Source organism: Littorina saxatilis, linkage group LG5 (genome assembly GCF_037325665.1).
Source record: "Littorina saxatilis isolate snail1 linkage group LG5, US_GU_Lsax_2.0, whole genome shotgun sequence".
Taxonomy (NCBI): domain Eukaryota; kingdom Metazoa; phylum Mollusca; class Gastropoda; order Littorinimorpha; family Littorinidae; genus Littorina; species Littorina saxatilis.
Genome location: NC_090249.1, coordinates 22,709,290 through 22,734,289, shown reverse-complemented (window position 1 = coordinate 22,734,289; position 25,000 = coordinate 22,709,290). Strand labels below are relative to the sequence as shown.

Here is a 25,000-nt window from a genome sequence, read left to right as displayed (position 1 = left end):
ATTAAGGAGATTTCTATAGCGCATAACTAAAAGCACTATGCGCTTAAATCTATTACCAAGGTTTTTATTTTTACATTGGAGATGAGCATCCTTCCATTGAGACGCATACCAAAAATATTGTTAACTTTCTGTCCAGTGAAATGTTCTTGCTTAAATAATTTCGTAACGTACGTACACCTGTGTCAATCTAACATTTAGACAATTAATTCAGCACACAAAAGAACATCTCTGCACAGTCTTGTCTATTTGGTGGGTTTTTTGTCCCCAGTCCAAGAAACTATTTGGAACATGATGTGGTGATTCGCCAAAAACTTCTGCACAGGAAGCAGCTATTCGTTTTATATTTTTGGCGTGGAGTCCAGTTGAAAAGCTGCTCCTATTCCGCGACAAAAGCTGGACACAGCTGCTGCATGTGGTTTGCCACATTCACTTCAAGCCCTTCATGAGGACAATGGCTTTTTTTTTTTTAAACAGTACAAAGATAAAGTGAGTCGCTGAAAAAAATTAAGAAGGAAATCATTCACGAATAAAACTAAATATCGGTGAAGTGAAACACGAAGCCCGAGGCATCTCGGTTATCTAGGTTACCAGCCTTGCAAGGTTTGATACGATCTGTCAGAAACACAGAGAGATGCACTGACAAGCTTGGCTGTCAAAGTGCTGGCATGAAGAGGAAGACGTGATAGATTGAATGCAAGATGGCCGCCACTCCTCAGAGTTGTCGTTCGGCCTAGTACACGACATAAATGTGATGTATCACGCTGGGACATCTCCCTTTCGCAAGAATGTGTACCGATTTCCTCCGCCCAATCTCTCCATCTTCTTCAATCGAACTTCAGGTACACCTCTTTGTTTTGTTGGTTTTGTTGTTGTTGCCGTTGGCACAGGTCTGTGAAATTTATCGGATGCTTCGATCTTTTTTTTTTTTTTGCGGCGTATTTTGAAATAAAACGGCTCGTAAATAACTGGGGGGTAAAACAAAAAAAGAGATGGTCGGGGTGGAGGAAAACCAAGGGGTTGGAGGATATAGTTTTCTTTTAAATCGACTACAATTTTTAAAAATATTTCTCAGGCCCCTCCGACCCACCACCACCCCCACCCAAAATGTACTTCAACAAGACTTTTCATTATCTTCGCCTTGGCCTGAGCAGATTGGCTGCAAACAAGTTTTTGCTGGTGTTTACGGGTGGTTTTTTTCCCCATGAACAACAGACAAGGAAGAAGCGCAGAATGTAGAGGGAACTAGCTAGTTTTAATTCTATCAAAACCAGACCCCCATTTTTGAGGGGGGGGGGAGGGGGGCGTGATACACGGAAGGAAGAGGGTATAGGGGGGGGGGGGGACGGGAAACAATACCTTTTTTGTGTGTGTCCCTCTTTCTGTCCTGATTAGAGCTTGACCAACGTCGAGTGTACGTAGCCTCCTTTGTTAGAACGAAGATTACGTGTGTCTGAAAAATCAAAGACTTATATACTGCCAGACACTGACTTACTGATTGACGCTTTGGTTCAGGACAGGAAACGACTTAACTAACACTAGTCTGCGACATTTCCTGTTCCATCCTCTTCCCCTCCCCCTCCCCGTCAGTGGTAGGAATTGTAAAGCCTGAAACCAGTTCATCGTGATGAGGAATCCAATACATCTGCCCATGCGCCTTTTACCTATTAAATCACTTTTTTCCCTGGAGATTCTGGACAAAAGATGCCATACATAGCAGCTTTTTTGGAATGGCAGCGATAGCAAAAGTACACAAAAAGTGGTTCAATCAGTCAATGTGCTACGATAAAAAGAAACAAGAAATATTTTGTTTTGCCTTTTACTAACATCATCTTTAAGGAATTCCGGCTGCATTTCCATAGCGACCTAATCATGATGTTTCCGAACGTCTGTTCATAAACTTCGCAGACGAGACAGACTCGACATCAGGGGCTATTCTAAGATTGGTCGTTTCCTATAGTTACCCATTTTGTAAGCAAAGAACTGGATCTACGCCGACAGAACCCGATCGATATATGCAAATCAGTCAACCCGATCACGTGTTTCACGTAGGCATGCGCGGTGAGGAGACTGCCTTCATGCAACGATTGACAAAAACTATGCAAATGGCGGCGTTTTCCCGCCTAGCCTTGTTCGTAGATTCTCTTTCAAGATCCATAACAGTCGCCTGTGAACTCATTTCCGGTCAGTGAGATGTCTGACTGAGCTTTGGCCTTGAGAGAAAGAGAGAGAGAGAGAGAGAGAGAGCTCTAATGCGCGCTGAGTTTGTGTGACACAGATGTTTGGGCAGATTTGTTGACAGGAACGTAACTCTTTTCACAAAGTAACTCCTTCATCCGTCGTCTCCTATTACCCTCCCCCCCCAACCCCCCATCCCCCCACCCAACGCCCCCCCCCTGCCCCCCCCCCCCCCTCCCCCCCCCCCCCCCCCCCCCCCCCCCCCCCCCCCCTGTCCCCCAGTCAAGTTCGTGTAAGAGGAGAAAATCGTCACTGTGTTTGGGAGCTGTTATAAATAATACGTGTTCCGCTAGATGTCAAGTGCAGATGAAAAAAGGCATCATTACAGCTCAAGAAAATGACTCTCTTAATGGCTGTGTAGCTGAAAATGTAAATAATAGCAATTTTTCCTTATCTTCCAATATATTTACTGACTTGTACATTACTGAAACCAGGTTGACACTATTTTTCCAGTTGAATCTGTGTGTGTGTGAGTGTGTGTGTGTGAAAGAGAGAGAGAGAGAGAGAGAGAGAGAGAGAGAGAGACAGAGAGAGACAGAGACAGAGACAGAGACAGAGAGAGACGTACACAACCATCAAACAACTATACACTTGGGTTTAACAAAGGACCTTATTTCCCGTGAGGTTGCTAAAATAAAGTAAACGCACATTCTTTTCTTTGTCTTGACCCACCTTACTCACCAAGGCAACACATCGACTATGCGTCCGGCACAAGGCTTTGCTAAATGACACTCAAAACACAGCTAGCGACGCGAACTGACGGTCGAAAAGCACGCAATGATAATAGCTATAGGGGACGAACCGCTGGCATATTTCTTGTCATCTCAGCTCGTAATCATCTCACAATGCCCTGAACACAAAAGGTTTCCGAAACGGCTGGTAAACAAGAGAGCCCCGGATTGAGAGGAGGTAGGCCCTATTACATCAAACTCGTTAGTATCGCCGGTATGGCTTGGTGAGAGATTGATGATAAGAGGCCTTTCTGTGGCTGCGAAAAGCATTATTTGAGAATATCACGACTCCATCATCCTTAGAAGCAGACTATCGACACAAGTGCTTCAGAACTGGCGCTTGTGGCCTTTAGACCGTCCTATAGTCCCTTTATTATAGCGCCATGAATATTACTCTACAGTAAGAGTTTTGAAAGTGAAACCGCCATTCTACATAGAACACACCGAGCGTAACAGCTATCACCACTGGCTTGTGCAAATGACACACATGTTCAAGTGTATAAGCTTATCAGTAATAAATCCCCCTAAAAGGAGAACGTTGTATAGATGTGCGAAGGCTAGGAACTACTTATTAGAGATTTAAACGTACGGGAGCCAAGAGAGAGAGAGAGAGAGAGAGAGAGAGAGAGAGAGAGAGAGAGAGAGAGAGAGAGAGAGAGAGAGAGAGAGAGAGAGAGAGAGAGAGAGAGAGGAGAGAGCACATCGCAGACCGCATCAAACACAATTACATTCATTGTAATGTCGCATTTACTGCGACACAGTTACCAGTGCCGTGACACGATTCCGCAAGGGGGAGCTAACTGCATTAGTTCAGCCGGATTTTCACATCGTAAACACCTCGCTAAAACTTACCAGCACGATATATAGATCGAGGTGAAAGACAAAGAGAGAGTCCGTGTAAACATATAAAGGCACACTCCCTCTCGTGAAAACAGTGCGGCTCACCACCTCAGATCCGGCCAGTCTTGTACATGGGATAAGACCATCCATCGACTTGGTCAGCTACCAAAAGTCAACAGTCTGACTAAAATATGCTGCGATGAGTTTGATTTTTTTGAATGAATTAGTTTCAAAATGGCTTTTTCGACTGTGATTCATCTATTCTATCAGCCTAGACAAATCTGAGATGATGATCGAGCTGAACTCTTTTCGCGAGAAGGAGTGTACCAATAATGATACCAACGGCGCAAAGTTGACTTATGGAGACCGTTGTATGGTTTTATGCTCACTTCAGTGGGTTCAGACCATCTGAGGATTTATTTTCTCTTTGAAGTTTCACGATGGTATATGTTGGTGTTGAAGCTGTAAAAAAATGTTCCAGTAACGTTTAGCACTTTGTCCTTACCGCAAGCTGTTTCCGGTTGTTTCTTAACAGCGTGCTAGTTTATTCCCCGCAGATCTAGACTGACTAGCTCGTATATCCTCTTGGGAAATCTAGGTCAATCCCTATATGTATAAAAAATGTTACAAGAACAATCATAAATATATACCCCTTTCTAATTCAGCACCAACACTTACAGATTCCTATATACACCACATGTAGAATAGGTTCCTTGCAGTCTTCCTAATACGCCACTAGGAAAACACTCTGAATTACAAGTGACTCAGTTCTTCTGAAGAGGAAGAGGAAGAGGAAGAGGAAGACACGAACACTGTGACCTGAAAGCAGCATTTTTACATCCGCGCACTCGTCTACAATTCAGGATCAAAGTTTGCTTTCTACTTGCAGACATAAGGCCTAAACAAAAAAAATAGGTGTGGTTACAGTAACCCGACCTACCCTATTTTTAGGGGCCGACCCTAGAACTTTTTATTACATTTGTCAAAACAAAAGCAAAAAAAAAAACACACAAGAAAACGAGTGCAGAAAACACAATGAAAGCGAAAGCGCCCGAGTCGCACACGTACGTATTTCCCTGTGAAGTACACATTAGAAAAAAAAAGTTTTAAAAAAAGTGATTGCCTACCTTCCTACCCTATTTTTTTGGCTATGTTACCGTAACCACACCTAAGTTTTGTTTGGCCTAAACAAGGTACAAATGTCACAAGGACACACGAGGGGAAAATATGTGACACCTGGCCTGAAGCAGAAACCCGGAGCAATGTTTCTGCATCTGGGTTGGTTAACACCACTGGTTCAAACTAAAAACATTACAGTGTTTGAAAGACCAATATGTACAGATATGGTTTTCTGATTTAAATTCTAGTAAGATGTTTTATAACTATCGGCTTTACAAACAGACGTTTATGCTCGAAAACTATTTGAAAGTACTCCCACACAATTTGGGAATTATATTTTTGCGCTTTAGAACGCTAAACCACAAGTTACCAATTCACACAGGAAGGTTTATGAATAAAATACAGAGGGAAAGACTGTGTACAAAGTGCAATAATGGCGATATTGGTGATGAATTCCATTATGTGTTTAACTGCAGTTTCTTTAACAAATTAAGACAAAAATGTATCCCACTCAAGTTTCGAAAAAAATCCAAATGTAATAAAATTTCAACTTTTATTTTCAACAACAAATAAAAAAGTATTGTTAAATTTAATTCACTTGATAAAGGGTATTTCAAAACAATTTTAAACACAGCACAAAACAAGAAAAAAAATGATTTAGACAGCAGATTGTAGTTTTTTTTAATTTTTTTTTTATCCACACTTAATGTTACACCATATACAACGAGAACGATTATTTTGGACATTTGATTTCCGCATTGTAAAACAAATTATTTGATATTTTATTTTTACAACGGAGCGGGTTTGTGTGTATGTATTGATGGAATAACCTGCATTCCTCTCTTTACCGCCCTGATATGGCCCTTCGTGGTCGGCTGGGCGTTAAGCAAAAAAACAAAATAAAAATAAAAATTCCTCTCTTTATTGTTCTTGTATTTTTGTATTTATTAATTTGTTTTCTTTTTTTTTCTTTTCATGTACCCCCATGGGGTTCCTTGAAAATAAAATTTGACTTGACTTGACTTGACTTGGTACTACAGGTACGGCTGACGCAAATCGATGTTGTGCCATTGCAACAGAGCTAAGTAATGGCTGTATACCCATACGATTGATCACCAAAGATGGTTTAGTTGACGACACACTTTTTGATTAAAAAACAACTTGGGTTCAACTGAAAAAAGTAATCAGCAATGAAACATGTTTGAGGAACCATTTTGCTCAAATCGCATCTCTTTGCAACTTAAATTTAAAAAAAAAAGATGAACAGAAAAGAGCGACACGAGACTGCATGAACTCCAGCCAAAATCTACAGCAGTAGTCGGCTGTTAAACGCCACATTACTGCCAGAGACAGTCTACGACTATATCTTTGCTGCTCTGCCCGACAAAAATCGATGCTCTGCAAGTTGTGTAGAGCTAAGCAATGGCTATATACCCATACAAATGACACACACATTATAATATTATTGACGGCACAATATTGCCAATTAAGTAGACTTAATTAACAAACAATATTATCATTTTTGTGTCATTTGTATGGGTACACAGCCATTGCTTAGCCCTGCTCAACTTGCAGAGCATCGATTTTTGTATCAACACATTTAATTTTTTTTTAAAGAAAGATTGTTCTCAACATGCATCTCTGTAGGCTACAACTTTGTGAAACTCCCCACCCCGCCCCCTCTCCCAAATACACACACACACACACACACACGCACACACGCACGCATGCACGCACACACACACACACACACACAACTCATGTCTGAGAACAGAAATGACTGATGTGACTAAACAAGCTCCCTCCTATACTCATACCGGGCCACAATAACACGTCGCCGCATGAATAAAGAGGGACACCATTCCTTAAAGGCACACTCCCCTTCCCGTGAAAACAATACGGCTCACCATCTCAGATCTGGTTTATACAAAGCAGTATTTCTCTGTCCCAGCAAATACACGCAACATAACTGCAACAACGATTGTATAGCTGTATATCTCTCTGCTATACCCTTGCCAACAACAATCGATGGTCTGCCCTTGTAACAGAGCTAAGCAATGACGGTGTATACCATAAGACTGACACCCAAATGATGGCTTCGTTGACAGCACAATATCTCATCAGCCAAAGAGGTCCAAGCACTATTGTTATGGTCCTTACAATGACAGTGACGAGGGATATCATGCTGACAGCATTAATAGTCATCTTCCTTCAGTATGGTGGCATTCATGGCATTGTTGCATTTGTTTCTGCATAGATGTTTGTTTTATGCGTACTTGATGTTACATCATCCTCGGCGTGGATCCTTCTACCGCTTAGTTTAAACAAGATTTTATGCAGAAAATGTGTGTGTACAGTTGAACCCCCAGTTTAAGACTCCCTCCCTTTTTAGACCTTGACCTCTGTAAATTAATTAACCCCCATTTTAAGACTCCCCCCTTTATAAGACCTGATTTTCTCAGATGTTTGGAAGTCTTAAAAGGGGGTTCCACTGTAGTACATGTACAGTAGAAACACTTCGGACCGCACAACAAGCTAAGCTGGTAGGGAATTCACAAGCTTGTTGTTTCTTTTTGAAGTGAGCAATCACCACACACATAAACAGAGACACTAAATACATTTCCAAACCCCAGACATGCACAACATAACCTGCTAAACAAGTATAATAAATATATCCTGATGTACATTAATTAGAAGAACAAGCACATTTGTTCTGTACTTTGTAATGATATGTTATTTGTGGAAAAGAAAAAAAATGAAGGAAAAAAAGAAAAAAGCTTTGGTTTAAGCGTGTTTTTATTAATTTCTTGTATACATGTTATATACAGTAACAACATTAAGAAGCTTTGTGGTCTCTTTCGACAGGTGGCCTCTTTAGACAGGTGACTTATATAGTCGTAAGAACTGTTGGGGATCCTTTGGGGTGGTTTTAATGGGTAGGTGGTCTTTATGGACAGGTGGTCTCCCGGACACGAATTTTTTTGTCACACGTCAGTTACGGGCGTTCAATCCCGAAGCCTGGGTTCGAGTAGCGACGAACGTATACTGTTCAAAAAAAGAAACGCATAGCTTGTAATATTTTGTTAATTTAGTTATATGGCTACAAGGATATCCACCAAACAGCAGAAAATGTTTATCTGGTCGTCGACCTTTCGTCCATTGCCACAAGTGAGCTCTGCACGTGACGCATGCGTTATCAGTGGCGACAATGTCAAAATTGCTCATTTGGCATGACCACTCGTCATGCTTCAGTGTAATCTCGTGAAACTCGGGGAATATTGAGCTCTCACCATGTCTTCCAAAACCCATAAAAGCGGATTGTTCGCCACAAAAAAATCAGACGACAATTCAGCGACGAAAGATGGCCCGATTGAGCAGAGAAGACCGCCAAATTGCATTGGGTCGTTTACAAGCAGGCCAAAGTCAAAGTGCAATCGCCAGGCACTTCCACGTGTCCCAGAGCACCATCAGTAGACTGTGGGTCAGGTTTTAAGCCACTGGCTCCGTTGCTGACTTGCCACGAGCGGGAAGACCAAGGGCGACAACTGCTGCTCACGACCGCTTCATACGGCTCCGCCACCTCCGGAATCGTTTCCTGTCGGCCTCATCTTCTGTCCAGGCTCTCCCCGGGCCACACCGATTATCGGACCAGACCGTGCGGAACCGCCTGCATGAAGCTGGTTTGAGAGCTCGCAGACCTCACAGAGGAGCTGTCCTCACCCGCCGCCATCGCCAGAACCGAGTGCAGTGGGGCAACCAGCACCTTCGCTGGACCGTCCGGAATCACTGGAGACACGTGTGGTTCAGCGACGAGTCCTACTTCCTGCTCCAGCGACATGATGGTCGGAGGAGGGTCTACCGGAGAGTAAACGAACGTTACGCGCCCAACTGTGTGGATGAGGCACCCGTTCATGGTGGTGGAGGCGTCATGGTGTGGGGGGCGATCAATACCGCTGGAAGGAGCACCCTGGTGCACGTCCAAGGGCGCATAACTGCCCAGCGATACGTGGAGGAAATTCTGCGCCCACACGCCCTTCCTCTTCTGGCTGACCAGGATGCCATATTCCAGCAGGACAACGCTCGCCCGCACACAGCACGACTCACCACCCAGTTCCTCACCGACCACCATGTCCAGGTGCTTCCCTGGCCATCCATGTCGCCAGACATGAACCCGATAGAACACCTCTGGGATGAATTGGACAGACGTGTGCGCAGGCGAGAAGAAGCGCCGGCAAATCACCGCGATCTATTGCAGGCACTTCAGGAGGAGTGGGACACCATCCCACAGCAAGATATCCGGCATCTGATCCAGTCCATGCCCAGAAGGTGCCGGGCAGTTGTTGCTGCTCAAGGCAGTCACACCCCCTACTGACTTGACAGCCTCGGCACCCAATCGTATTGATTGACTGATTGATTTGAAGATGCAAATGAACTGTGTGTGCATTCAACTGTGTCCATACCAAATTTCAAACAAATAATCTAAATATTGGATTTTCTGTAAATTTTTTCGAAAAATAAAACAAATTTGGCAAGTAGCAACTATGCGTTTCTTTTTTTGAACAGTATATATACTATAAGTGTGGTTACATATTTACATCTTGATAGGAATTGCTTTTTCGTGTGATGTCACGGTCAAAAGAGTGCTTGTATAATATATATATATATATATATATATATATATATATATATATATATATATATATATATACCCTTGTAAAACATGTCAAACAAAGTGAAGAATGTGACAACAGAATTAGGGGAGGTAAACGAGGACGGGACTGTGATATGACTTTGAATTACAACTACAATGCCGGGGGAAGGAAATAGGGAAGGTAGAGGGGGGTGTGGGGGGGGGGGGTGTGATGATGACTAACGCGGACTTACTAATTCAATTTGTGATGATGACTAACGCGGACTTACTAATTCAATTTTCTTGAAGCAGCAATGGTTTGATACGAAATTGTATCTATGATATGATCAACCTCGTGTGAACACAAAAAAACACCCCTTTAAATAAGACAGACTGCTTGCCGTGATGAGTTGAAATTTGTTTATGAAATTATTTCTTAAAAAGTCACTGGTTGCATTTACACAATTAATCCATCAAACAAATCTCACTGTGCACAGGAATCCCCCCGCGGGTTAGGGGGAGTCCCATATTGGTTGGGACGAGAAAGAATTTACCCGATGCTACCCAGCATGTCGTAAGAGGCGACTAACGGTCCTTTTACCCTTGTTAAGTGTTTCTTGTATAGAATATAGTCAATGTTTGTAAAGATTTTAGTCAAGCAGTATGTAAGAAATGTTAAGTCCTTTGTACTGGAAACTTGCATTCTCCCAGTAAGGTCATATATTGTACTACGTTGCGGGCCCCTTTTGTGAACAAGAAACAATATTAACAAGTGGCTCTATCCCATCTCCCCCCTTTCCCCTATCCCATCTCCCCCCTTTCCCCGTCGCGATATAACCTTGAATGGTTGAAAACGACGTTAAACACCAAATAAAGAAAGAAAGAAAGAAAAGTGCACAGGAAGCACCTAGGATGTTGACTGTTGGTATGTAACCAAGTGGAGGGGGGGGGGGGGTATCCAAAGTAAAAGTCTAGCCAGATCTAAGACGGTAAGCGGAACTGTTTTCACGAGAAGGTCGAGGGTGTCTTTAACATGGGAATCGATGGTGCTGTACAGGAGAGTGAAAACTGGCGCAAATTGTCGTGATCAGGAGCAGCTTTAAATCTCATCTTCAGGAGAAAAAAGTGTAAGTGTTCTGAAAGGAGTTTTATTTTTATCATTTTTATTTTTTATCTGAAAGGAGGTGGTTTTTGTGTGTGTGTGTGTGTGTGTGTGTGTGTGTGTGTGTGTGTGTGTGTGTGTGTGTGTGTGTGTGTGTGTGTGTGTGTTTTACCTCGCCAGGAAAAATAAGGGTTGGAAGACATGCCTGCTGCAGTTGCTGTACCCATTACGCTGCCTCTGAATTACTCCCTAGCCCTTTGATACTGTCAGGATCTAAAAAGGGTTCAATCTCAGTGGAACATTCAGTGTTAGCAATATGGTGTTCTGGTCAAAAGCTCTACGGGAAATGCGTCAGGCAAAGTGTACTCACTGTTTACCGTGCGGTGAAAACATTATTCGCTTATTATTCTCCCAATATACGAGGATAATCAGTTATTTCTTGCCGGCATCCTCCATCATTATTTCACCATCATAATTATGTCGTTAGCAACACAAGCATGCTTTCCGGAAAACATACGCTCGCTGACTGTTATATCCAAGGTACACCTTGCGTGTACTGAGGCTTGACTCAACTGAGAAAGTAAGAAATGCGTTATCAGGGCAACGAAAGTGATAGCTTATGGCACAGGCAACGAAAATAATAGTTAATGGCACAGGCAACGAAAGTGATAGCTTATGGCACAGGCAACGAAAGTGATAGCTTTTGGCACAGGCAACGAAAGTGATAGCTTATGGCACAGGGAACGGAAGTGATAGCTTATGGCCGGCACAGGCAACGAAAGTAATAGTTTATGGCACAGGCAACGAAAGTGATAGCTTATGGCACATGCAACGAAAGTGATAGTTTATGGCACAGGCAACGAAAGTGATAGTGATGCTTTCCGGAAAACATACGCTCGCTGACTGTTATATCCAAGGTACACCTTGCGTGCACTGAGACTTGACTCTACTGAGAAAGTAAGAAATGCGTTATCAGGGCAACAAAAGTGATAGCTTATGGCCGGCACAGGCAACGAAAGTGATAGTTTATGGCACAGGCTACGAAAGAGATAGCTTATGGCACAGGCAACGAAAGTGATAGCTTATGACACAGGCAACGAAAGTGATAGCTTATGACACAGGCAACGAAAGCGATAGCTAATGGCACAGGCAACGAAAGTGATAGCGCATGGCACAATCTCATTGCACGCATCATTCTTCGACTCAGATTGTCTTAAACATAATACGGTTATTGTGGAAAACAAACGCTCGTAGAATTCACAGATGGTTATGGATCTAAGATGGAATGGTCGACACCATGTTACAAGGATAATGTTAATAAGTAATACGTTTGACTTACTTCGCTGGCTGCAAGCAACAATGTATTCTACAAACGTAATACAATTTGATAACGCTATATGCAAATTTATACCACAGAACACAAACACTCAAGCTGTTAACCAATTTTCAAAACACCAGGCAATCTTGGAGCCTCGTGGCAGTACAGCTAACACGGTGTTATAGCAGCAGAAGAAAAATGACAAATTTTGGCACAATTTCACTGCAAGCTTCACTCTACATAAAATGTGTTTGAAATGCCCACATTGAGTCTATTGCGGAAGCCCTACTCTAATACACACCCCGCCACCCCCCCCTCCCCCACCCCACCGCCATTGTAAGACCCCCCTTTCAAGATCCTACTTTTTTTCAGAACTTCTGTTCATAATATTTGTAAATTTAACCTCAGTTCTTAAAATCCTTCTCTTTTGAGACTGATTTAAGATTTGTGGAGGTCTTAACCGGGAGGAGGAGAGGGGGGAGGGGAGGGGGGGGTGTCCCGGGACTACACGTTCCAGACAAGAAAACCCTCTTTGACAGATACCTTGAGATATTACCCAGTAAACACCGTGTCTAGGACAACGCAACCGACAGTTTGTCAAACTTTGGCCCACATCTACAAGTATTACTTGGCTATTTTATATAGAAAATCGTTGATGAAGTCTGAAACATGAAAAGCAACAGTTTTAGATTTCCAGACAATATTGAGCTATTGAAAGAGGGGGCGGTGTGTGTGTGTGTGTGTGTGTGTGTGTGTGTCAGTGTGTGTGTGTTTGTTTGTGTGTTTGTGTGTGTACGTGTGTGTATGCGTGCGTGCGTGCGTGCGTACGTGTGTGTGTGTGTGTGTGTGTGTGTGTGTGTGTGTGCCTGTGTGCCTGTGCGTGTATGTCTGTCTGTCTGTGTGTATGTGTGTTTGTGAGGGGTGTCAGAAAGTAGTGGGTGAAGGGTTAGCTTAGCATGCTGCCTCAAAACAGAGAATTCTGTTCGACTTGAAAAGCTAATTGTTGCACACTGCAAAGCTGGCGTTTCAGGAACACAAATTTAAGCCAGCGTACGCCCCAGAAACATATACCTATACTATAAGATCTAACGCTGTAAATGTTTCTCCTTCACGGCAAAAGCATTGTAAACATTGCAGATTTTTGCGAGTCAGCCAGAAAAAATAAGCAATACCACGCCTTTAAAGACACAAACACAATGCCATCATGTGATATGTCACTATCTCCCAGGGGAAATAGTGCATTGCTTTGACGGGACACGGCTATCTAAGCGAGATGCTCTAGCAGGCATGACGCAGTAAATATTTTGTTACGAGGACAACACAGCTAATGGTTTGGGGCACAATTGGTTACAACCATTGTGAGATTCTCTGGGAGACTTACGTCATTGCATTTTGTGTTACAACGGTTACACCAGTGATCGTTTTGAGCACAAACACTGAGAGATTCTCTGGCAGACTAATAGCATTGCATTTTGTGTTACCACGGTTACACCAGTGATCGTTTTGAGCACGATTTATTACAAATACTGAGAGATTCTCTGACAGACTCACAGGATTGCATTTCGTGTTACCACGGTTACACCAGTGATCGTGTTGAGCACAATTGGTTACAAACACTGAGAGATTCTCAGACAGACTCACAGTATTGCATTTAGTGTTACCACGGTTACACCAGTGATCGTTTTGAGCACGATTTATTACAAACACTGAGAGATTCTCTGGCAGACTCACAGCATTGCATTTCGTGTTACCACGGTTACCAGTGAGTCGTTTTGAGCGCAATTGGTTACAAACACTGAGAGATTCACAGGCAGACTCACAGTATTGAATATCGTGTTAACAAGTGCGTAAGGTTACACACAATAGTGCACAAACAGTGAGAGATGCTCTGACACAATCATATCACTGAATATCTTGTTATACCAAGCCTACCCAACACAAGTGACCGTGACTGGTGAACTGCAATGTGGCATGCACAACCTAGCGCAAGAGTCTGTTTTTAGTGTGAACGTAGATTAGTTTTGGTGTCATCACCGAGAAATAATCTGGCAGGCTCATATATATATAGCACTGGATATCCTGTTACCAAGATTGCGCAAGTGATATCCCGCTCAGACAAATAGGTTAAAGGGACGTCGAATACTAAGGCCTAAAAAAAAAAAATAGGTGTGGTTACGGTAACCCGACCTACCCTATTTTTTAGGGGCCGACCCAATAACTTTTTATTACACTGATTTGTCAAAAAAGTCCAGAAAACGCAATGAAAGCGAAATCGCCCGAGTCGCACACTTATTTCCCTGTCAAGTAGGTTTAATTTGTACACATTAGAAAAAAAAGTTTAAAAAAAAAAAGTGATTGCCTACCTTCCTACCCTATTTTTTTTGGCTATGTTACCGTAACCACACCTATTATTTTTTTTTGGCCTAAGAACCAAAGCAAGTGATAGTTTTGGGCCAAGTTAACGCCAACAATCGCCTATCTTTTCCGCGCCGGTAAAACATCTCATGCCAATCCCACCACAGAAATGATATCAGGGCAGGGCCGGGAACCAAGGAATACCCTATAGCAGACCAAAATCAATAAACAGCTTCACCCATTTTTCGGCACGTCCACACTGGAGTGTGGCTATACATCACTGCCTCATTGCACCGTAAAGGCATTCTCAGTGTGCCAAGACATTGGGATGATCCGAGATCAAAACAGGATTAAACATTGTGTGGCATGTAGCTGTGGGCTATTGTGTGGGATGCGTACGCATTAGAAGCAGCAGGAGTTCGTGATTTGATGCCGATAAAGACTTGGGGGATAAGGGGATGAGAGAGAGAGAGAGAGAGAGAGAGAGAGAGAGAGAGAGAGAGAGAGAGAAAGAGAGAGAGACAGACAGACAGACAGACAGACATACTTATACACTATAAGAACACACGAATGTCCGCATATTTTCACAGGACCATGAAGAAACCGTAACTGATCTGATTTACTTTCGCACTGGATGTGACTTGTAGTACGCACTTGCTGCTAGCCCTCTTTCTGGATCACAACGGCATATTTAAAACATGTAATTCATTATCAGGATCTTTGGATCACCTAGCTAGGCAGAATACTTGTTTTCCTGTGTTATCCCTAAAAAAAACAGGTCGTGGTTTTAGACTTTAATATGCTGAAGTTTGGAAAACATCCATCGAATCTTGATGCAGACGTTTTTTCTGACAGTCTTTTGGGAAAACAACATGCGCCATGTCAGGAATGGTTGCTGCACCGAGGTTGTATCATTAAGTTAATGATAAGCATGGTGTTATGTTTACATCTTAATGATTATCATGCAAACATAACGCCATGCTGCCTGTGTCTATGTCAAGGACATGCAGACTTTCCCCCAAACCAGAAGCACAAAATAATCAATAGTACTTACGGTAGTAGAATACTCCAAATACTTGTTGCGTGGCCGTGGTAGGTACTTATAAGTCTTGAAGATACCCAAGGCAAACCAAAACGCCTTCTACATAGAATACAAAATAATGCCAGACACTCAGTCAATATCCAAGATGGCCTAGCAGGCCTCGTGAAATAATGCCTTTGCAGGTTTCTAGGGCAACGTAAGTGATAGTTTTGGTGCCACAACGGCTTGGGGCGTCTTTGACTACTTCACACCATCAAAGCATCACACGGTTTCTCCAGGATCGGCACAAACGTGTGATGGCGAATAGCCAAGATCGAGAGAAAGAGACTGAAGGGGGGATGGGAGAGGGGGGGAGGGGGTGTCAGCGTGTGTGCATATGTGGGGGTTTATGAAAGGGAGAGAGAGGGAGGGAGAGGGGAGAGATAGAGAGAGAGACAGACAGAGACAGAGAGAGAGAGAGAGACTGAGAGAGAGAGAGAGACGAGAGAGAGAGAGAGAGAGAGAGACTGAGAGAGACTAGAGAGAGAGAGAGATAGTGGGGGGTGGCAGAGAGAGAGAGAGAGAGAGAGAGAGAGAGAGAGAGGAGACAAAGACAGAGAGACTAAGAAAGAGAAGGAGGGTGGGGGAGGGGGCTGAAAAGGGCGTATGATGTTATTTTGAGGTGTGAGATTGATGGTGAAAGAAGCTTCTAAGCCATTGGGCTGCAAACGTTTCACCTACAGTGGCCCAGTAACCTGCATTGGCACTGTTTACTTCCATCGGCATAGCACAGCCTCTACCTTGAAAGGAATAAAAGGTACGCTACTTTATCAATCAATATGAGGCTTATATCGCGCGTATTCCGTGGGTACAGTTCTAAGCGCAGGGATTTTTTTAAATTTTTTATTTTTATTTTATGCAATTTATATCGCGCACATATTCAAAGCGCAGGGATTTATTAATGCTGTGTGAGATGGATTTTTTTTTTTTACACAATACATCACGCATTTACATCGGCCAGCAGATCGCAGCCATTTCGGCGCATATCCTACTTTTCACGGCCTATTATTCCAAGTCACACGGGTATTTTGGTGGACATTTTTATCTATGCCTATACAATTTTGCCAGGAAAGACCCTTTTGTCAATCGTGGGATCTTTAACGGGCACACCCCAATGTGGTGTACACTTTAGTAATATGCGTACACAAATCGAGCGTGTGTGTGTGTGTGTGTGTCTGTGTGTGTGTGCGGGCGTGTGCGTGTGTAAGAAATATAAATAGAGAGAGACAGACAGACAGACAGACAGACAGACAGACAGCGAGACAGACAGACAGACAGACAGACAGAGGCGGGAAACAGAGACAGATAAAGAGCCCCTTAAAAAATCCGGTGAGAGTAATAAAAGGTACACTGCTATGCTGAACTGCATGCACAAGCCAGCGCACTAGTTTGTTTTTAGCGCGAAAGTTGTTTAGTTTTGGCATCATCGCCGCTGGCGCATTAACTGTGGGGGCGAAGGCTGCTGGAGATGTGATTGTTGCAGCTCGGTTCTAGCACCAACTCGCGTCAGAGACTAAACTAATTTTTTGTGGCTTCTATTTTTGCCACCGATTTTTCTCTTTGGCACTGTAGCGTAGAATCTGAACAATCGGCTGAGTGAGAGAAGTTCAAAATAACACTGACAATGTACATGTTTTCAAAGATTGATTTTTTCACTTCGCTGATATGCACCAATTGAAAACTGATTTCTTTTATTTTTACATTTAGTCAAGTTTTGACTAAATTTTTTAACGTAGAGGGGGGAATCGAGACGAGGGTCGTGGTGTATGTGTGTCTCTGTGTGTGTGTGTGTATGTGTGTGTGTGTGTGTATGTGTGTGTGTGTGTGTGTGTGTGTGTGTGTGTGTGTGTGTGTGTGTGTGTGTGTGTGTGTGTGTGTAGAGCGATTCAGAGAAAACTACTGGACCGATCTTCATGAAACTTGACATGAGAGATCCTGAGTATGGCATCTCCAGACGTTTTTTTCATTTGTCTGATAAATGTCTTTAATGACGTCATATCCATCTTTTTGTGAAAGTTGAGGCGGCACTTTCACGCTCTCATTTTTCAACCAAATTGGATGACATTTTGGTCAAGTAATCTTCGACGAAGCCCGGACTTTGGTATTGCATTTCAGCTTGGAGGCTTAAAAATTAATTGATGAGTTTGCTCATTAAAGTTGTCATTAAAATAGATTTTTCGCAAACAGATTTAAAATTGATTGCATTGTATTCTTCATCATATTCTGAATCTAAAAATATATACATATGTCATGTTTACTCTTAAAATGTGATCACAATTAACGAAAATATATTAATTAGTTCTACGATTACAATTTAAGAAATCGATCCAAACATGATTTCATCTTATTCTTTATCGTTTCCTGATTCAAAAACCATATAGATATGATAGGTTGTATTCAAAACAAGCTCAGAAAGTTAACACGAATACAGAAACGCGCGCTTTCCTGCTTAGCACAATACGCTACCGCACTATTCTGGCGTGTCAATTTCACTGCGTTTTACACGTGGGAGGTGAGCGATTTTCTTCTCGCGGGGATTGACGAAGCTGTACTGTCTTGGTGAAAAAAATACAGTGCGTTTAGTTTCATCCCGTGAGTTCGACAGCTTGACTAAATGTAGTAATTTCGCCTTACGCGACTTGTTTAATTTCTTCGTTGAAACTACCAATCGGCTGAGTGAGAGAAGTTCAAAATAACACTGACCATTTTTTCAAAGATTGATTTTTGCACTTCGTTGATATGCACCGATTGAAAACTGATTTCTTGTCCTCTTTAATTTCTTTGCATTCTTTGCATTTTCCCTTATCTTTTTCTATAGCACAGAAACCAACATTTGGCTGAGTTTGAAGAGTTCAAAACAGCACTGTCAATTATTTCAAGGACTGTCAGTATATGGCAAAGGTAAGTACTAATATACACTGGTTGATACTCTCACGTTTTTCTGTACCATTTTTCACACCGATCTCTCTTTGGCAGTTGTGTACAAACTAGTATTCAAGTGACAAATAACCATCAGCATGATACTCCCAAGAGTTATAAAACAAACACCCACTGTTATATGTCACAGCCTGAACTGCATGAGCACTGACATAAACCAGTTACACATTCTTTTTATTCTCCTTCAATTCACCGTTTTGTTCTGTAACTAGAGTAGATACCAGCATTTGGCTGAGTGATACCTGGTAGACAATCAGTACTGCCACGAGTTCAATATATAACACTTTTATTTATTTTCAGGATTTTAACGTAATTCAAACGAGTAAAGATATGATCCATTTTAAATTCTTTTTTTTTTCCTTTTCATTCATATATTTGTTGGCACTGTTCCCCTGTCTGACACGCCCCAGCAGTAAAGATACTATGACATTCAGCTGAGCGAAAACTGCGGACAGAAACCCTGTACCGAAGAGAGTTCAACATCATAGTAACTGCCATTTATTTTGAGGATCTGTGATGTAAGCAAGTACAAGCATCACCTGTGTATGCATGTAGTAATAATACTTAGATTGATTGCATTGAGTGCACTTTCAATCACTCCCACTCGATGGAAAAACCAGTGACTTAGCTTTCCCGCAATCAGCGAGTTGTAATACAAACTCTGGTAATCAAACCGGAAGTGAGCTGCGAAGGGGTGTTGCGGTGCGGGGTTTAACGTCCTCTTAGACCAGTTGGCCTATAGGGACAGGTATTGGTAAAACGCTGAAGACTGATATGATGTGATACTTTGACTCGACTGAACAAGCCCGCTGTGGCTGTCAAGTTCTTCAAAGTATCGAAATACGATCATGATGATACTCAGAGACGAGAGATGATGCATGCGTGTCTTCGTGTTTTCCAAGCCCTGAGACTTTCGCTGTGAACTTGGGATCTTGTTCGTGCGTATGTGTGCACACGGGGGTGTTTGGACACCGAAGAGAGTCTGCATAAAGTTGATTCCGAGAAATAAATCTCTCGCCGAACGTGGGGATTGAACCCACGCTGATAGCGATCAACTAGCTACAAAGCCAGCGCGCTACCAACTGAGCTACGTCCCCGCCCCCGGTGCAGGGAGGAGGCAAGAAGAAGAAGAAGAAGAAGAACAAGAACAAGAACAAGAAGAAGAACAAGAAGAAGAACAAGAAGAAGAAGAAGAAGAAGAAGAAGAAGAAGAAGAAGAAGAAGAAGAAGAACAAGAACAAGAACAAGAAGAACAAGAAGAACAAGAAATAAGATAAGATATTAAACTTATCTACGAGGAAAAAAGGTATCTGAAATCAAGTGCTTTTTTACATCCAACCCTCGCCTATGAGACGAAGGGAGTGAGGGAAGGACGGAGAGAGAGAGAGAGAGAGAGAGAGAGAGAGAGAGAGAGAGAGAGAGAGAGAGAGAAAGAGAGAGTGAGAGAGAGAGTGAGAGAGAGAGAAGAGAGAGAGAGAGAGAGAGAGAGAGAGAGAGAGACACACACACAGACAGAGACAGAGAGAGACAGAGACAGAGACACAACGAGCGACACAGAGAGAGGGGGCAACCAAGCTTTAGAATTCAAGGAAATTGAGGAGGAAAAGGAATCAGTGCGCACACAAAACAAACTAATAAACAAGTCGCGTAAGGCGAAATTACTACATTCTGTCAAGCTGTGGAACTCACAGAATGAAACTGAACGCACTGCTTTTTTTCACAATGACCGTAGTCCGCCGCGCCGCTCGTGCAAAACGCAGTGAAACTGACGAGTGTAGCGCGGTAGTGGTTTCGCTGTGCTGCATAGCACGCTTTTCTGTACCTCTCTTCGTTTTAACTTTCTGAGCGTGTTTTTAATCCAAACATATCATATCTATATGTTTTTGGAATCAGGAACCGACAAGGAATAAGCTGAAATTGTTTTTAAATCGATTTCGGAAATTTAATTTTAATCGTAATTTTTATTGTTTTAATTTTCAAAGCTTGTTTTTAATCCGAATATAACATATTTATATGTTTTTGGAATCAGCAAATAATGACAAATAAGATGAAATTGTTTTTGGATCGTTTCATAAAATATAATTTTATTTACAATTTTCAGATTTTTAATGACCAAAATCATTAATTAATTTTTAAGCCACCAAGCTGAAATGCAATACCAAAGTCCGGCCTTCGTCGAAGATTGCTTTACAAAAATGTCAATCAATTTGATTGAAAAATGAGGGTGTGACAGTGCCGCCTCAATTTTTACAAAAAGCCGGATATGACGTCATCAAAGACATATATCGAAAACTGAAACAAATTCGTCTGGGGATATCATACCCAGGAACTCTCATGTAAAATTTCATAAAGATCGGTCCAGTAGTTTACTCTGAATCGCTCTACACACGCGCGCACACACACACACACACACACACACACACACACACACACACACACACACACACACACACATACACCACGACCCTCGTCTCGATTCCCCCTCTATGTTAAAACATTTAGTCAAAACTTGACTAAATGTAAAAAGAACAACAACAACAACAACAAAACATATTTAATCCGATAGAGCTAAGAAGAAGGAAACGACTCCTAATTCCCCTCACTTCCACTCCTCTCCGTATCTCATCCTCTCTTTCTCCAACCCATCAGTAATGCCAGGTAAGCACGACTGATGAGAGTAGTTGTTCTTCACCTGTGTTGTGACACGCTGGCCAGTCGAGCAGCAGCAATTCAATTAGCTAGCTGGGCTAAATGAGGGTGAAGATACACTCGAGAAGCAGATGGTAAAGGCAGCTACAGCAGAAACTTAGTTCTGAAATATCTGGCTAAAGACGTTATATTGCATGAACACCGCACTAATTGTTTGTGGTAAAGTGGGAAACTGAGAGAAGGGCAATGCTCCGGAAACTTCTTCTGACATAAGTTCATAGTTTTGTAAATGAGAACAAGCGTACATTACATAATTGTACTATTTGCACTGATATGGTGAAAAAATGCTGCGAGACTGTGTAAACTTCTGACGTTATCTGTTCTAGAAGAGAGTAGACTGAAAGCTTCGTATTGACACTTGTTTCAGTGTAGGAAACATTTTGTAGGTTATGCAATTATTCTACCCTCCGATCCACTGAATAGAAAACAAGTGGACATAGATCTCAAACTGTAAACCTCTGACATGTTCGGGGGCAGGAGTGGGGGTGGTGACTGAGTGGGTGCGGAGGGGGGGGGGGGGGGTTATAGTGGCAAACGAAATCAAGCCGGCCCAAGGAAATGGGCTCTGAGACCCTGTTATACAACCGGCTGTTATACGCTCGCGTTCAAAGCCGAAAAAAGGGGTAAAACGGACTGAGATGCAGGAAAACTGTAACCACCACCACCACTACCATAACTGAACTTCAGTAACAAAATAACACAGTTGTAAGACGTGTAAACGAAACATACATACTAAAAACAACAAAAACAACAGCCGGGCCAAGTATCAACATAACAAAAGTTCCACTACATACCCGAGTCACTGATTCAACGAAAAAACTAAAACCAAAACAAACTTACCCAAATTTTCTTTTTTGTCAGTCTTCCCACAGAAGTAGCTTGTACACAAACTCACTCAACACTACCTGGTCCCGTTCTGCCCCAGCTAAGCGTACAACCGACCGCGGCCTCTACAGTCAAACTAGCGCTGTGCCAATGGGTTTCAGTCAGACCGACGTGAGTGCTGCAATCATTGTAACATCTCTTGACATGGAGATGAGCGCACCCACCTAACAGACACATCGCTTTCGCTTGTCAGGCAGACCCGTTAATCTGAGTTGAGTCCGCTTTGTCTTTCCTCCCACCCTCTCCCCCTCTCCCACCGCCACCCACACCCCGGCCTTCCCCATCCCGTTAGTCTTTGCTCCCCCCCTCCCCCCTTGTTTATCATCCCCCTCTCCCTCACACCTCGCAATTTATTCAAGTTTCGGCTGCTGTACGTCGTAATTCTTCAAAAGAGACTACAGGCGCATGATTTTCTTAAGTTTTAGCTCTAAATTCTTGCTCCTTTTTGTGTTTTATCTTTTTTGGGAGGTGAGGGTGGGGGTTAGGGGTGGTGGGGGTGATGGTGGGAATGGGGAGTGCTTGGTGGTTGGGGATGAGGGAGTAATTATTATGTAAGCTGGGATAGTTGTTCTCGCCACACATACAGGTTGGCTGGGTAGAATGATAAACCTCAAATGGCTTCAAACCCAGATTCAGCAATAGGCGATGTTGGAAAATAACTGTGTCGTGTTTTAATGGGTCGAGGAAGAGTTGTTCACCCTTGGAAATACTGTCCCAAGCAAACCCAGGTGACATTGCAGTACACTTACTGGACTCGCGAGAGGCGTTTGGAGACACGCTGCTATCGAGTATATTGATTATGAGCGATTGGTCTATCAAATCACGTGGATTTGTTTTCCTCGACCACGTGCAGACACACGCCGCTTGCCAGTGATTGGCCTATCCAGTCACGTAGGTTACTTTGCCTCAGTATTTTCCAAGGAAAAGCAAATCACCCACAATCCATAAACACGCGACAGAGTTATTTCCAGAATTCGTTTACTCCACTCTTCCCCGACACAATAATAACACCAACTTATTATTTGTCTGCGCACCCCCTTCCCGTCAAGTCTCAAACCAAAATGGAAATCCATGACATCATCATTCTAATCATCCTCATCACCTTAATCATTCAAAATACACCCGTAGAAAAAAAAACACCTGTAAATAACACACCTGTAAATAACACACCTGTAAATAACACACCTGTAAATAACACCCCCTCCCCTCCACCTTCACCCTCTTTAAGCCGCCATTAGTATAATGGGGCTTACTGGAGTTGCTCTGTCTGTTTGTTTGTTTGTTTGAGGCGGGCGGGCGGTCGGTCGGTCGGTGTTTGTCGGGTAAGACTTGTATCTCTGGGTCAATTAAGCTCAAATTTCGTGAAATAGTTAGGAATAGGGTTAGACTGGTGTATGCAAAAAAATACATTCCTAACGGTAGTCAACCGGAAGATATTAGCTTTTAACGCTTTTACAAACCGAGCCAGGGGACGAAACCCACTGACAGACTTATACGTTTGCGGGAATTCCCGCACCCAGAACTCCGAGTTACTTCCCTTCGAGTCTCGTTCTTTCACTGACAGCATGCGTTGGATTAGAACTCCGGACAAAAACAAGTGTTGACCTTAACGGGGTCAAGAAGCCCGCCCTTGGTAATATGGGGTGGGACATGGATTTTTGATCGAGACTTCATGTAAATCTCAAACACCATAGATCCTAAATAACGACCGATTTTTGAAGAATTATTCCGTAAATAAACAAATAAATAGTGACGTAATTTGAACTACACAGTCTATATGTGGTGGGTTGTGGACGACCCACTTTTGAATTAAAGAAGACATTTTACTTTGTTTATTTCTATTTGGATGGCGTGGGTTGTGTAGAAGGATACTTTTTACGTTGAATATTTCTTTAGAAAGTATGGGCCGTTCATAAGTAATATCATTGGTACCGTGAAGGTTAAGTGACGCAAAAGTGTGTGCGTCATTTACTTTGGAAAGAGGCGGTAATGAGTTACTTCCCTTCGGGTCTCGTTCTATCATGTCACTGACAGCATGCGAACATGCGTTGGATTAGCTGCCTTGTAAAGGGTGCTTACTGGATTTGCTCTGCCTGTTTGTCCGGGTTTCAGGTGTTTGTCTACCATGTCACCACGTGTAAAGAGCTCGGTCAATTTTTTTTAAAATTATTTATTAATTTATTAATTTATTTTTTTTAATTAATTCTTTCTAAAAAATTATTTATTTACTTAAAAAAAAATCTACAATTTATTCATTTAAAAATAATTCTCCCTCCCTCTGTCTGTCTGTCTGTCTCCGTGTCCCACCCCCATATTACCAAGGGCGGCTTCTTGACCCCGTTAAGGTCAACACTTGTTTTCCCTTCTTTCTCTACCCCTCGTTACTGTAAACACAGTGTGAAAAGAACACAACATAGAGACAGTCTCTGCTTCAATGACATAGTCCTACAAATTTATTTGCAAAAACAGTCACACACAAACTACCGACAAGAGCGGACAATTTGCAGTTTCATGACGCCTCGGACTATGGACAAGATTGGAGCAGATTGACAGAACTGGGTTGTCATTGCTTACTTGCATGAATACCGTTGGGTAGATGTGGGGTTGGGGGGGGGGGAGTACCGTCATGACAACTTGTCATCTAGTAGCTCTGACAACCTACTGTCTGTCACTCGCAGTCCAATGTCAGTTTACCGCGTGGTGACGTCGTTACTGGTCACGGTTACCATTGGCGGATGTCAGTTTCTGGGATGCATACAGGGACGATGTCTCGGCGAAACAGGAAACACAGCTCTGTCGATACTCAGTTTGACGGATTTGTACAGACTTGTTCCTGACGCGCTCTTTATTATTTTTCGATGCGGAAGTAGTCTTGACTAAAAGTACTGTCCTTCGCGGTCAGTATGGCCTAATCATGAAGGAAACAGAAATCTGGCGCCGATGCTTCATGAGAAAAAAAAATCATGGCAGACGAATACATTGTTGATAATAGTTCAAAAACAACACTCTCAGAAAGTATGGCAATTTGACTTGAAGTATATCCTTGTAACAAAAGAGA

General features: G+C 42.6%; 2 protein-coding genes across 2 annotated transcripts in view; one reads left to right on the top strand and one right to left on the bottom strand.

The window, feature by feature from the left end:
• Positions 1 to 22,098, bottom strand: part of LOC138966581 (neurocalcin) — a 63,939-nt gene extending 41,841 nt beyond the window's left edge. The window contains exon 1 of the mRNA XM_070338865.1: positions 21,898 to 22,098. The gene's annotated coding sequence lies outside the window, so the exon portion shown is untranslated. The remainder of the gene's footprint in view (positions 1 to 21,897) is intronic.
• Positions 1 to 25,000, top strand: part of LOC138967706 (uncharacterized) — a 109,912-nt gene that overhangs the window by 4,571 nt on the left and 80,341 nt on the right. The gene's annotated exons all lie outside the window — the stretch shown is intronic.